The sequence below is a fragment of the Corvus brachyrhynchos genome, unplaced genomic scaffold, assembly GCF_000691975.1.
Source record: "Corvus brachyrhynchos isolate BGI_N302 unplaced genomic scaffold, ASM69197v1 scaffold89, whole genome shotgun sequence".
NCBI classification, from domain to species: Eukaryota; Metazoa; Chordata; class Aves; order Passeriformes; family Corvidae; genus Corvus; species Corvus brachyrhynchos.
The window spans coordinates 3,032,419-3,047,774 of NW_008246063.1; the positions used below are offsets into that span (position 1 = coordinate 3,032,419).

General features: G+C 40.1%; 1 protein-coding gene across 10 annotated transcripts in view; it reads left to right on the plus strand.

Moving 5' to 3' along the window:
* Positions 1–15,356, plus strand: part of PTK2 (protein tyrosine kinase 2) — a 179,152-nt gene that overhangs the window by 53,756 nt on the left and 110,040 nt on the right. The gene's annotated exons all lie outside the window — the stretch shown is intronic.

A 15,356-nucleotide genomic window follows, 5' to 3' on the forward strand; every position in this document is an offset into this window, starting at 1 on the left:
TTTCCCTAATGTGGGCATTATCATGAATTTCAGTTTTGTTTCCATCCATGGTACTCTTGATTCTTCAGCCCTAGAATAATCATACAAAGCAGTAGTTAATCTATAACTTTTTGTAGGTTATTACCATAAAACTCGTGAATATTTTTCCTTCTCTTATTAGGACTTTCCTTGCTCTGTATATCCAGTCTGAACTCACATTATTAACGTTGCTCCAGTTTCCTTGTAAATGGAAATAAAAATGTGCTGGTCGACTTCTTTTCTCAACTAGGAAAAGTATTTCTCAGATCAGGCAGTAGGCAGGACGTGAGCTGTGCCCTTGTCTGCTCACAAGGACAGCCTCCTGCACTGCAATAAAGTTGCTCATAAAATGTGTCCTTTGTGACTGACTGGGCAGTTTTTATAGGGCCGGGTCCTTTCAGGTGCTGAATGCTTCCTCCTTCCTCATCCATGTGCACTCAGGTATTCCAGCACTGGACACCCATCCATTAACACACTTGTGTATTCCAACCTGCTGGGAATCCATAAGGATGGGCATTGCTTTGCAGAATTAAGGCCCTACTGAAGAAGAAAGGTGGACCTTGAACACTTTAGGTTGTTGATTTGTTAATTATGGCCTGTGTTTTCTTTGACATTGGGGGTACAGTGTAATTTGGCACTGAATTTTTAGATGGACCATTATTTTTTGCTTTAATTATTACTTCTTTGTGTGTTTTTTTTTTTCCTCCTTCCTTTCAGGCCACAGAGGTGCTGTTTGTTTTATGACTGTGAACTGTTTTGTTTAGCGTGTAAGAGAAGATTATATAAATGTTATAATAACTTGATTTATAAGTTCAGAGATTTCTGTCAAAACAACATGTTCATAGGCATAGTCCCAGCATAATTTGTTATCTCTCTTTAATCTTAATTTTGTTGCATTGAAACAAACAAACAAGGAATTTAAGCTTCTCCTGCAAGATGTCCTATAAGAATTGACAAATTCCATCCAAAATAATTTCTCTGTAAATACCTTATATTGGTATACACCTTTGCTAAGTGCCTTTTAAAACATCAAGATCAATCTGTAAGTTTAATATATGCTGTACAGCAATATATTGTCTTTTTTAAATTAGACTATGAAAGAACAAATCCAATTTTAAATTTATGTCTTGCATCTGGAAAACAACGACAAAAGTAGCATTTTTTTTCTGGACATTTGTGCCCTTTATAAAAGCAACAACTCTGATTTTAGGTTGTTCTTTTGAATATCAGATTTTGCAGGTGACAAAACTTAACAATGAAGACAGACACACCAGTAAAATAGTTTAAATTTTTTCAGGTCCTGTCCTTTTAAATGCTATTACAATGACTGAATTGCAGTAGACAAGGGAAGATGGATAAGAGATGTTTTTCATAAATTACTTTGTGTATCATAAAAGTGAAGTAAATAGAAACTGAACCAGGGTTGCATTTAGTTTTGGTATTGTTGTCTAAGTCTCCAAAATCTTCATGGTTTGAGTTTCTTTTAATTAATTAAAACAATGATGAATCTTGAGTTGTCTAGTTAAAAAAAAAAAAATTAAAAAAAAAAATTGAGCATGGATTGGTGTTGAGAAAAGTCTTCCACAGTTCTAGTTGGGTGCAGAAATCTCAAATCTAATGAAGAATTCTTGAAAGAAATGGAGCTTTCTGACCTTGAGCGTGGTAGAGGATCGATCGTTAAAATGAATGGGGAAATGGGGGTGGGCTGTGCTGCCCCTTCTGCAGTGGAGAAACTGTCCGGATCTGGTCCTGGAGGGGTTTTATTTCTTAAGGCATCACCCTTTCTGTGCCTATCTCACTTCTGCTCGAAGTGTCACAGTCTATGCAGCTCAAGTTCTTGCTGTGAAAAATACTTTTTCCACTAAGAAGGGTGGAACAGGGATGTTTTCTGTCTCTGACATCTTAAATGAGGAATTAGTGTTGCCCATTAATGAATCAGAATTTGCTCTTTCTTAAAACTTTTTAAATGCGTAGCATTGCAGCAAGTGGAATGTAGTGGCTTGGGGGTGTTTGTTTAGGGTCTTGATCTTTATTTAAATTTAAAAATATATGTATTTATTTTGCCTAAAGGGGTAGAGTAAACCATGAAGTCTCATCAAGTATGCTGCTCTGTACCCTTCTTTGTATTAGTAAAGGATTCTTCTGTTCACCTCTCAAAGTGGGAAAACTAATTTCCTTCTGGAGTGTGAAAATCATTTGCAGCTCATTTCTTCGGAGCAAATCATATTAACTCTTAATGTCTGATTTTCCTCTGAGTGGTGTTGTCTTTGACAGAAGAACATGTCTGTGTTTTAAGTGAGCTTTTCTCGTCGAATTCCTGTCAGCCATGAAACTCACTTGCTCAGTGAAATATTCTGCAGCTGATTAAAATGTAATGAAATCATGTTTCTGACAAATGCTGAGCGTCTTTAAAGACCATACTTCGATATTTGCAAAATAATGGGAAATAATTAGAGGTTAGTTGTGCTTATGCTGCCGTTAACTGCGCCAGGCATAGCTCAAATTAACCTTTTCCTTTACACTTCATTGTAGTTACTTGTTCCAGCATGTGTTCTAATGGTCTCTGGCCAAAAAGAAACACCGCATTACCTGTTAAAAGTTACTATCACCTCTTTAAATTCCAGGCACTGGAAGATGTAGATGGTGCTATGATAGTCAGTGATCAGCTGTTTCGTTGATTTTGGTGCAAATTACAGGTGTTCATCAGGTTCCTTGTATCAGATGCAAACAAGCCTTACTTGTCTATTCTGTTCCTGGAGAATTCCATCAACTTCTGCCTGTGTTAAAGATTCTTGGGTTTTTTTATTGACATCTGTTCATTTAGTTGGGCAAACTTGTCTGGGTACCAGATAATAGTTGATACATGTCTTTAAATAAAGAGGAAGAAAAGAAGTTTGAAGTTGAAAATGACATTCAAATTTTCAATACTGGGGTTTTAACCAAATTATTTTTGCCTTTCTTTAATTATTGCAGTGGAATAGTTTCTCTTCCTCTCCTGCCTGTTCTCTGCCCCCCCCCCCCTTTGTCTCTCCTCTTCACCTCCCTCTTGAGCAGGTATTGAAAATCAGTAAATGTTATTTAATAGTTTAATATTTGAGGCTCAGATACATCGGTTTTGGACTGTGAACCCCCACCAAAACCCGAAAAAAAGAAGCCTGGACTGATTTATTCTGTCTTAATGTGTAAAAGCAACTCAAAAATCATTTAAGCAACAGCAGGAGGACTCAGAGGGAAGCAAGGGCTCCATGGTTGGGAAAAGTGGATGAAGAAACCCTTGGCAGGGAGGAAAAGGGTAGCAAGTTCTGCAGCTTTGGCAGCAGCAAGGACAAATTACTAAGTTGGTGAAGCAGCCTGTGGTGACAACTTACTTGCCTTTAAAAAATTAGCTCAAACCTCTGTACAAATACACTCTTCAGAAATAATCATATATCAGTTTTGTAACTTCTTACTGAGGCATGTCTGAGAAACCAGACAAATTCCTTTATTGGTATTTGGACATCAAACTATACATGAGAACTTAAACTGTGTGCAAGAGAATATTTTATATTTTTTTAAAAACTTGGAAAATATTGCATGAGTGATGGGACATCTTTAATTTTCTTAGGGCTTTTTTAAACATACTTATATGAATCCTTTTAAGGATTAGAATATACAGTGTAGGTTTTTGGATGTGTTCACAGATGGGCTTTTTTTATAGGGTTGTTTATTTTTCTGATTTTTTCTATAATAAAAATGTTACTTGACTTCTTTTAGTTTTCTGACTCGATGTCAGGCTTTTCCAAGCCTGGAAATCATCATCTTGCACTGGCAGCTATTGACTTGATAAATGTAGTCTATGAGAAAGCTGCCAAAGCTGGTGTATCTGTATTTTCATCTGAACTTTTTGGAAGCCCTAAGGGTTATATTTGACCTTTGGAACAAGTCCAGAGGAGGCCACTAAGTTGATCATGGGGCTGGAGCACCTTGGCTATGGAGCCAGGCTGGGAGAGTTGGGAATGTCCAGCCTGGAGAAGAAAAGGTTCCAAAGAGACCTAGGAGCCCCTTGCAGTGCCTAAAGGGGCTCCAAGAGAGGTGGAGAGGGACTTGGGACAAGAGCCTGGAGTGACAGAACTCGGGGGAATCACCTTAAGATGAAGGACAGGCACTTTAGATTAGGTATTAGGAAGAAATTCTTTACTGTGAGGGTGGTGAGGCCCTGGCACAGGTTGCCCAGAGAGGTTATGAGTGTCCCATCCCTGGAAGTGTTCAAGGCCAGGCTGGATGGGGCTTGGAGGAACCTGGTCTAGTAGAAGGCTCCATGGCAGGGGGGTGGAACTGGATAATCTTGAAGGTCCCTTCCAACCCAAACCATTCCAGGATTCTGTATTTCAGCTTCAACAACAGAAGCAAAAAGTTAAGCTTTTATGGATGTTCTTAATGTAAAAAATTTATCCCATCAGTGATCCAGTCTCTTGGACAGCATCTCCTACTTGTGACTCTCTCAGGAGACTGTGTGAGCAAGACTGCAGTCTGTCCTTATGTTTCTTCAGTATCCACTGCATTAGAGACTTTTAGAGAATCTTTTAATATCAGTTTATCCATCCTTGTGGGTTTTGTAAATACTGATCAAGCTCTTGTCTGGAGTCCTGCCTTTTTTAGGTTCCCTTCACAAGGCTCCTGCTCTGCCCCTTCATTATTTTAGTTGCACTTTTCTAGACTTTTGGACAGTGCACAAGATGTTCTGGAAATTCCATTGACTTTTCTGTTGCACCTTGAGGCTAAAATAGAAAAAACTTAATCCATAATTGTCTATTGGCAAGGGGTTGTGTGATGCTGAAGATACTAAACACCCACCCCTTGCCTCTAGTAAGCACTGACAGAACCTTTTCCAAGTCACAAAGATCCCAAAGACCCTATTTCAGGCTAAAATTAGTAATGTGATGAAATACTGTATTCTTTGGTTGGAATACTTAATAGTTTCATCTGTTTGTACAGTTTTTCCTAATGCTAGCTACTGTTGTTTGTGTAGGAATTTGAGTGACTCTAGGTCCCTCTGACCTGTGAAATACTTGCTGCATGTTTGTAGTGTGGAAGGTGTATTGCCTCAACAACATCCAGGTTTTGTGCAGAAATACTTTTATACATATTAAAGGCCACATAGTCCTTGCTGAAAGAGATTGTTCTTCTTTTTTCTCTCTAGCTACTATGAAGTATTTATTTTAAAATAAATTCAAGCACATTAAGAGCACAGATTGCAAAGATGTAAAAACTGCTTCCTGAAGCTCATGTGCAAAGGTGTTTTAATTGCCAGATCCTTTTGGATTGTATTCTCAGGCCAAGTCAATTCAGCATTTTAAAACTGCATGTGTTTAAGTGCATCCCCCTCCCCAACTAATATTCCTGTATGTTCTAATAGAGACTTGAAAGAAGATGGATTGATAGCTGTGTTGGCTTACGGAGGTGTCTTGTTTGTGTAACACCGACTTAATTTATTACCACCTGCTGTTTCTGCAAATGGTGAGATTGTCGCACACAAATTGCATATTTCATCACTGTGATGGTGGGAATTGATTTATTGTTTCCAGGGAAATAATTGAATAGAAGAAAAATGCACTATGAAGTAAGTTGCATCTTATTGAGCTCCTTAATGCCTGTCCATGATCAAATATATTCTAAAAAGGTGCAGTAAATTCTTATGGGGGTAGTGAAACCTGCTGACTTGATGTCTTCAGGTTTGCTTGAATTTCTCATCCATGAAGATGTTCAACCAGTCACCCCCTGTCTCCTTTGATACCCTCCCATGATGAGGGTACATGCTGCACACCCCAGTGGTTTGGGACCTCAGTACTGGTAGGTCTGTGCTGGTGTCTGTGCTGATTCACCGCAGATGGGCTGTCACAGAACCCTCCAAGACTCGATTTTACTCCTGTTTTTGAAAGCTGTAACAGTTGAATTGGGTATTTCTGATATTTCTGACCCCATTTCCTGTTGTTTGAAATTATATAACTGCCACTAATGAATAGATATCTCAGGGTTATCTCAGGTGGAATGAGATGGACTAGATGGAACGACCCAAACAAGTTGCTTTAATGGAAGAGGCTGACGCTGGTTTTGGCACAGGCTGGGTTGTATTTATGGCTTGTGTGTTGCAAAGCATGATGAGGTTTTGACCCAGGATGTCTCCTGTCAGGGGAGGTTGGAGAGGAGATGAAAATAGTGCCACATGTACCATGATTGATTATTCTTGTGGAGTTCCTGCATAATTCCTTCCACAATTGGAAGTGGCAAAACGGATGAAGCTTAATTGTACTGAAACTTACTGTAGGGATTGAACCCACCTCTTCCAGGTTCCAATTAATTTTTTTATCACAGATCAATATTTTATCCTTTTAAATATTAAATTTTACTTTCATAGAACTTTCTTGAAGGAAGCCCTAAAATAAATGTGTTTTGACTGGTTAATACAAGTTGGAATGGCTTTCTTCCCCTGGTTTAAAAACTTCAGGAAGTAGTGACTCAGTTGGAAGTAGAATGGTGTAATTGCAGCTGTTACCTTATTCAGCTCAGAAGTTTTAACCTTTCTGATGGTTTGTGTCTCATGCAAAGCAAAATTTTTAGCCGATGCAACATACATGTTGCAGATTGTTCTAGAAAAAAAAAGAAAATACGTTTTCTAACATCACTTCTTTGGTAAGCTGTTGTCTGACTCCTGTCTCTGTTTACTGCATGTTGAGGAAACCCCCAAAACACACAGTGAATCCACTTTATATTGTAATCAGCTCATTTAAGTGAGAGCTTTCCCTTAAAATTGTGAATTCCTTATTTCTCAGTGCAGTGTAAATGTTGAACTTCAGGACCTGTAGTATATTAAACATGCTTTAATCACTCTAAACTCAAGGAAGGTTCAGTAGCCCTGTGTTAGTAGATTGAAGGTAAAAGACTGAAAAATGCTTTGGGTGGAGGACAAGGGTGTTTTCTTGGATGATGCCAATTTTTAGAGCTTTTCAGTGTTGATGGTTCAATTCAGAGACTTAATGAAGCATTCACTGGAAAACCCCACAAGAAACCTCACAACTTCATTGGGATTAAAAAGAGCAAAGCTAGTGAATGCCTTTCCCATTAGACATGCAGTGCACAGTACAGAAGTCCCTATTTTTGTGGGGAGAGTGTGGGGACAAGGGACCATGTCCAAGGGAGAGTTCCAGCTGCAGTGAGGTGGTGAGTCCTGGGGTTAGATTCAGCCCTACACAGCACGTCAGGAGCATCCACCTGGGATGAAAGCCCTGGTAGGGAATTCATAAATCCTGTTCTGATACAAGGCGGTATGGAATCATTGGTGCTGACTCCAGAAGTCTGAAGAGGGCCCTGATGATCTGTTTGGAGTGGATGAAGTGTTTTAAATTGTTTTTTTAAGGCTTTATTATGTTTTGTTGGTTTTTGTTGTTATTCTTAATAAAAATCTTGAAATGGTCCATACAATGTATGTTTATCTGCTTCTAGCTTGACTTAGGTAGAGTACAGAGTAAAGAATCACTTTATTCTTCATTTCTACCTGTGTGCCAGAGGTTGTAGTTACTGGCTTTGGAAAACACCTGAGCCCAGAATAGGCCTAAGGAAAACTTCCTACAGGTCATTGAATTTTGTAATAGGCCATTGTCATGCAACAAAGCAGCCAGGCTGTTGTCATGCTGTCCCTCTTGAGCACTTAACTGCCTTTTATCTGATGGTTAAAATTATTTAAGAGGGTTAAAAATTAAAAGATAGTTGGAACATTTTGAATTATAGACTGGGATGGTGTCATTCAGTAATGCAAAACTAGGAAAGCCAGGGTAAAATCAAATGTGGCCAAAGCCAAATGTGTCAAGCCTTGATAGTGCATAGCCACGGTACCTCACTGCTCTCCTCGGCAGCTTCAGGCACTTCTAGTTTTTCATTGCAGAGAGGCACACTTGCATCATCACCAATTCTCATTAGTTTTTAATATTTTAGAAAGACAAACTCTTCCTGCTTGTATTTGCTTCTAAAGCTGTTTAGAAGAAGAGCTTGGGCTATGTGGGCTCTCCTTGGAGCAGTATGTCAGTAAGGAGTGTTAGGAAAGATTATTTGAATTCATACAGCTTACTTCAGTCTCATTTCAATGTTCATAGGAAGGGCTGCTGCCAATAAACAGTGCAGCTTCAAAATATACAGAAATTAATTTTAATCTTTATTTTAAAATTGCACAGTTGTTACTTGCTCATTTCTGTGGTGACTTTAGAAAGAAAACTGCACCCCTCTAACTCTCTAGAGCTTGCTAGAAGCAAGCAACAGAAAATTGAAGGGGAGATTAGTGTTTATTTGAATTTCAGTGGTGCCAAGGGACCACAGTGAAAGTTCAGAGTGCTGTTGAGAAATTAGACAAGTATCTAACTGGATACTGTGTTCTAATTAAAGCTTGTACAGACATTGATTTTCTTGTATTCCCAACATAACTGATGTTTCCTCACTATTTAATTTTTTAATATTAAAAATAGAAAATGGTGTCAACTCCAAAGGGAATTGCTGGTAGCACAGATTATGTAATGTTACAATAAAATTGGGTTAAACTGCGTGTTTAAAGGTACATTAGGACTTAATCCTGTGGATTTTTAGTGAAAAGGATGGGTGGTGTTTTGAATGCAGGGTGGACAAGTACAAGACATCTTGGGACATTTGAAAAATTGCTGCTGGACAGGACAGTAGTTTAACCATTGGTTAAACGATTTCAGTCCCCTGAAACTTTCTCAGTCCCTTCATCCCAAGGTGCAGCTATGCAAGTACCAGCTACTGCTTCTCTGGCACTCAGCAAAATCCTCTCCAAATTCTTAAGCAGCCTTTGTCCATAGCAGCTGTACAGGGAATATGCCCTTGTTTCATTTAATTTAGGTGATATACTTATTTATTTATATTTTTATTAACTATTGATTTTTAGTGAGTTACACTCGTCTTACATTTACAAGCCCAGGATTGCCATATTGCTTCACTTCATGTGGGTCTGGTAGTTCACTCTGTCTCTGAATTCCTCCTTCATGGTCCCCTGAACATTTAATCTACTAAAACATTGTTATAATTGAAATAAATGTTCCCATATTGGCAATTTGTATTGCTAAACTTGTTTTGACTTTGGTCTGTATTATCTTTGAACTGTATTGAGACATAGATTTAGTAACTGTTCAGCAATATTCCCTGAGGGGGAAAAAATGGAATTGCCAGTACTGTTTTTCCATTTCATACTGATATAGTGAAGTACTTACTGAGACGATTTAGGCTAAAGTAGATACTAAGAACTTGATTTTAAAATTGTTTTAATGTGTCTGGCTTTATACTTTGACCTGAGAGCCTTGATAAATGCTTTTGGCTACAACTGTTACACTTGAAAATGCATATATCTGGAGGAGTGGGGAGAAAGCAGTGACCAGGAGAGGATTAAAAAGAGGCAGCAAGATAAATAAATGTGTTCTTGGATGTAGTCATAGTGAATATAACCAAAAACAGTGAACACAGCTGAAAGGCAGGGTAAAGTGGAAGAAAGGATTGCTCCTTTTTTCTTCTGCTTTTGAACATCAGCATTAGCTGAAAGAAAAAGTACGAGAAAAATAAACTCAGCAGGGAACAAGCAGGGACATTCCAACGTGTCTTATGGAAATAGCTGAAATTACTGAATGTCTTTGAAGGCTAAAGTGATGATAAGAGGAAAAAAATAGCCCTTCTCCTTTCTTTCCACATTCGTCCCTAATTTGAAATCACAAACCTAATGGTTTTCTCAAAGTTTCATCCTTAAATGTGTAACAAGATGTTGACATCAAGGAAATGTTCAAAGAACTTGTTGCACACCTGGTGCATTTGCTGCTTCTTTCCTGTGGCATGGTTGTGTTTGTATCAGGCGATGGAATACCAAAAGTCAGCAATGTGCTGACTCTCAACACAGGCCCCAAAAATACAAGCTTTGTCATGGGGACTGTAGTTAAAATTGTATTTAACGCCTTTCCTGTCTGTGAGGTTGAGATAGTCAAGTTAATATTGGCAAGGTAAGTTACAGCAGGATTTAATATGAGCTGTGAAAATGGATTGAGCTTGAAATGCACAACATGTTTACTCTCTGATGTGAGATGTATTATGGATAATTTATGGTTTTAGAGTGTGAAATAAATTCTTAATTTAGTTTTTATCGCCAAATAAAATTTCAGAGGTTGCAAGGCACCTGTGGAGGTCTGTCCAATGCCTCTGCTCGGACCAGGGTCAGCTACAGCAGATTGCTCAGGACTGTGTCCAGGTGTGATTTGAATATCCACAGGTGGAGATTCCACAACCTCTGGGCAACCTGTTCCAGTGTTCAGCCACCTGCGTAGTGCAAAAACTTTCTCTTAATTTTTAAAATGGGAATTCCTGTTTGTCCCTTCAGGGCCATTGCTTCGTGTCCTCACTGGGCATCACTGGGAACACTCTGGCTCCATATTTACTGGTATTCATACACATCGGGAAGATCCCCCTGAGCTTTTCTTCTCCAGGCCAAACCATCCCAGCTCTCTGAGCCTCTCCTTGTGTGAGAGATGCTCAAATTCCTGAATTGTCTTTGTGGTCCTTCTTTGGACTTCCTCCATTATGTCCTTGTCTCTCTTGTACTGGAGAGCCCAGCACTCGGTACATCAATCCCACCAGTGCTGGATAAAGGAAAGAATCACCTCAGCCTGATGGTAACAAAGCACAGAAGCCTGGTGGTTTGCTGGACACATTGCTGGCTCATGGTTGGCTTGTTGTCCATCAAGACCTCCAAGTCCTCTGGAAAGCTGCTTTCCAGTCAGTCTGTTCAGTAAAGCAGCGTTGTTTGTCAAAGGTACAAGCAATCTAAAGACTTTTATTTATTTTAATAATTGTAATATTTGAAAGTATTTTAGGTCTTGCAGAAGGATTATTACACCAGGACCAGAGAACGAAATGAACTCTGAATTTTCATTGTACTTTTATACCTTCTTAACTTTAATAATAGATTTTATGGATTCTTGCGGATTTGTATAGGTTTGGATTGAGATGGACCAAGTTACTTTGCAGAAATGCCACCTGGAAGGGGCTTTAGCTCATAGATGTCAAATGCCTTCAAGCCTAAGATGGGGATCAGAATGTGGAGGTTAAGCAATAATAAGATTTTGTGATATCTACAAAGGACAACATGCAGTCAGAGTGTGAATAATTACAGCTTGGTTCCTTGTAACATGAACTTGTTAGTGCTGCATTGTTGGCCATCAGCCAACACAAATAAGAGAGAGTGTTGTATATTTTTTAAATTATTTCTATTGTATTATCAAACTGCTGGTGTTGAAGACATTATTTACGTTGAAACCATTTCCCTTATGAGATGACTCTACTATCACTTTATTAACCAATTTGCAGTTAATTGATTTAAATATTTTTTAATGACTTTTGACTGTCTCATTAGTGGAAATGATTTAATTTCTGAGTACTTGAAGCTGGTAGTGAAACGTGACTTCGAACTTTGATTGTGCTACTGGAAGTCATAACACTGACTTCAGCAAATGTGGGGATGTGTCAGGAGGAGTCACATTGAGAGGGAATGACTTCTAGAAAGATTCAACTTGCCTAAATCTCCCACCACAGTACAGAAAATCCATCTGAAAAATAATACATCTTGTGTTGTAGTCTGGTAGCAACTGAAGCATCTCAGCAGACTCGCTCCGTATCACCAGGCCAGGGCTGCCTTCCTTCGCTCCTTCCCCAAACTTGGAATAATCCTTGACATTACTGAGAAATCCCGTGTGATTTCTCTGAAGTGCAAGCACTGGGAGAGAATAGTCTTTCCCCTTGGAAGCTTAAAGGGATGCTGGCACAGAGCCTTGCATACAAAGTTTGACCATGCTTGACTTTAGACCATTAGCCTTTTTTACCACAATATCCAATAAAATACAGTAGAATTAAGTCATAGAATCATGGAATGGTTTGGGTTGGGAGAGACCTTGAAGATCATCTAGTTCCAACTTCCCTGCCATGGGCAAGGACTCCTTCCACTAGACTGGGTTGCCCTGTCCAGAATTTCTGATTTACGTCTAATCCAAATCTGCCTTCTTTTAGCTGACTGTCGCTTGTTTCTGGCCCATGGCAGCACACACTGCTTGTCTGTTTAATACCAAGAGGACTAAAGCTGCTCATTTGAACTGAGATGTGTAATGGCAGCATTACACACCAGTCTGGTTTGAATTTAGAACAGCCCGAATAAGCACCGTGGTGTTGTTATCTGAGCTTGCTTTGTATTGTAAAACAACCTGGCAGCTCTTGTAAAATAGTTATTTAACAGCAGCTGTGTTTTACAAAGTTTTGGCCTGGGGCAGAGTTTTACAGTCACATTACAAGCTCAAACCCAGGGGCTGGTTTTAATGGGGATGTTAATAGGTCCATAACCGGAGATACGGCATGTGTTTCTATACCTGGAGCTATCAGATTTATTGCTATTTTGGTGGGGCAAGGACTCCTTCCACTAGACTGGGTTGCCCTGTCCAGAATTTCTGATTTACGTCTAATCCAAATCTGCCTTCTTTTAGCTGACTGTCGCTTGTTTCTGGCCCATGGCAGCACACACTGCTTGTCTGTTTAATACCAAGAGGACTAAAGCTGCTCATTTGAACTGAGATGTGTAATGGCAGCATTACACACCAGTCTGGTTTGAATTTAGAACAGCCCGAATAAGCACCGTGGTGTTGTTATCTGAGCTTGCTTTGTATTGTAAAACAACCTGGCAGCTCTTGTAAAATAGTTATTTAACAGCAGCTGTGTTTTACAAAGTTTTGGCCTGGGGCAGAGTTTTACAGTCACATTACAAGCTCAAACCCAGGGGCTGGTTTTAATGGGGATGTTAATAGGTCCATAACCGGAGATACGGCATGTGTTTCTATACCTGGAGCTATCAGATTTATTGCTATTTTGGTGTTTCATAAAGTAAGCATTGGGCTTTGTAAAAGAAGTTACAAGGAACCCAGCGATGATCAAATTCTGAAGGAAAACTGCTATTCTGATTTTGTGGAGGGGGTTGTTTAACCTTAAAAATAGAGGTTTGAAAAATCTCTGTGAAATACAACCTTGTGAAAACTGACCCCATACCCAGTATTGTCAGTCTGATGTCTAATTCCACATTTTGATGAATATAGAAAAATTGTAATAGTGTTTTGCCTGCCTATTGAAATTACACCTTGTAAGAGCACTTCAGTGTGTAGGTACTGGAGTCTTGAATTGCTCTTCTGTTTGCTGCTTCCAAGGGATGTAGATTGTCCATATTTAAGCCTGTGGCCAGACATCTAAATGCTTGGTTTGGTGTTTTCCCGTAGCTTTTCTCCCTATTTTTCAGCCACATAAAACCTATGAATGTGTGTATTAAGTGGATGAAGTGTAGTGAATTAATACAAAAGCAAGCATGCTTTTGGTTGTCCTCTATGAAAAGATTACTCATTTTGCTTCACTTTTCCCTGCAGTTGGCTTATGTAAACTTTAAATAAAGCTCAGCAGTTTCACCAGTGACCTTGAGGTAGGGTGGGTTGTTATGAAGGAGGCAGAACATCCTGCACAGTCAGTGGCCTTGTCTGAGCCTGAAAACTGCAATTTCATTCCGAGCAGTTGGACTGTTGAAGGGCTCTGTCTGCCTGAATGTGTCCTGGTGAAACTCCCCACCCTGCGGACCTTTGGGGTTTAGCAATGGCTATTCTAACCTTACAGGAAAGGAGCCCTGCAGTTTGCGGCTTGCACAGTCTTGTCGGCTTGGTGTTAGTTTGCCAGAGGGGAGATTTTTGTGCCTGTTTCAGCTTTAAAGTCAATGTTTGTGTGAAAACAGCTCGCAGGCTCCTTTGGTGAGGAGAAGTCAAAGAGTTGCTGAGGGGCTCCCGGCATTTTCAGATCTATATCTGTTCGTGAGAGGTGAAGAGGAGGAGAGGCTTTAATGTGGGTGAAAGGTTGGCTTAATACATTTGTATTGATGGCCAGAAAAGAGGAACAATAAAGATGTAGTGGTTTCTTGAGTTTTCACACAGATCTGAAATTCTGGCAGGTGGGGGAAGTCCCTCAAGGGTCAGACACTGGGGGAGAGTTTGGGAAAAGTGTCTCCTTGGCTTCTCTTACCATCTTCCCTGAGGGCAGGCCTTTTGTCCGTGGGTGTTAAGTTCTTACAGTTCTGTTGGTTGAATGCAATCCAACCATTTATTCAAGAGGTAAGGACATCCTGCCCAGATGGGCTGTTGTTTCTTCTTTATCTGGTGGGTCTGAATTAGATAGATGCTTAAGACTTCCAGTCGGGTTTTAGCCTTGCAAATATTGTTATCTACAGTCTGAAGATTTCAAGCCTTGATATTGCCAGTGCTAATTCCTGTTAGCTGAGCTCATGGTGTGTTTTGACTTGGCTGGTGTGATGACCAGCTGCTGCTGGGGGGGAGATGCTCTCGCTCACCCTGACTGCCGACTGCTTCTGCTTCTCTTCCTGTTTGGCAGCTTCAGGCAGCCGTGGTATGAAATTAAGCCAGCCTTGAAAATCAAATCACCTGTTTTTATGTTTTGGGTTTTTTCCCCCCTGGTAGTTTCCTGAGCCAGTTTTTGGGGAGGTCAGCAGAGCACCGTGGCGGGTGGCAAGGCGGTGGCTGAAGCTCTGAGGGGCAGCCAGGCATTACGGGAGCTCAGCTGGAAGCAAGGATCTCTCTTGCGCCTCTCAGTGAAGTAAGCCAGGGCTCAGGCGTTCAGTTTACTACCAGGAAGGCGTTCAGAGCACTATGCCAAAAAGATCAAGTTGAATTTATTTTTAGCTTCTCCACATTTTCAAAACTGCCTCCCCGCTGGCTGCTCGCTCTGAGGAGGAGTTATGGAAAGCTCTGTGCACTTGTCCAAGCCCTGGAGCAAAGCCCTGCTGTCCTTTGCTCTCTTCAGCCAGCAGACTGGAATGATGCTCTAGACTGGCAGGCAGGGAAGAGGTACTCTTTGCTCTTTCTCTCTTGGATTGCGTTGATTTTGCAGACGCCATCTGCTTGTGGCTGACTAATTAGGAGCAGTAGCCAAGAGGCAATTTTCTTCTCTCTCCTTCGACATGCAGACTTCATAACATGATCTGTGCCTTTTGCCACCAGATTTTGGAATCAGGCTGGTGGAAGATAAAACTTAGTCACTTGTTCAGGAATTGTTGAGAGGAGGGATAGCTGTGTTCTTAATGGTTCCTCACTGAATAATGAACTTAGATCTGGATGGTTTTGTGTCCCACTGGTTCCCAAAATAGCATAAAATGAGTGAAGTTTTCAGTGTTTTAGCCTTGGAACAGGAGACCCTGGTGTTGGTGTGTGGCTTCTTAGTGGAGAACCTCCAGT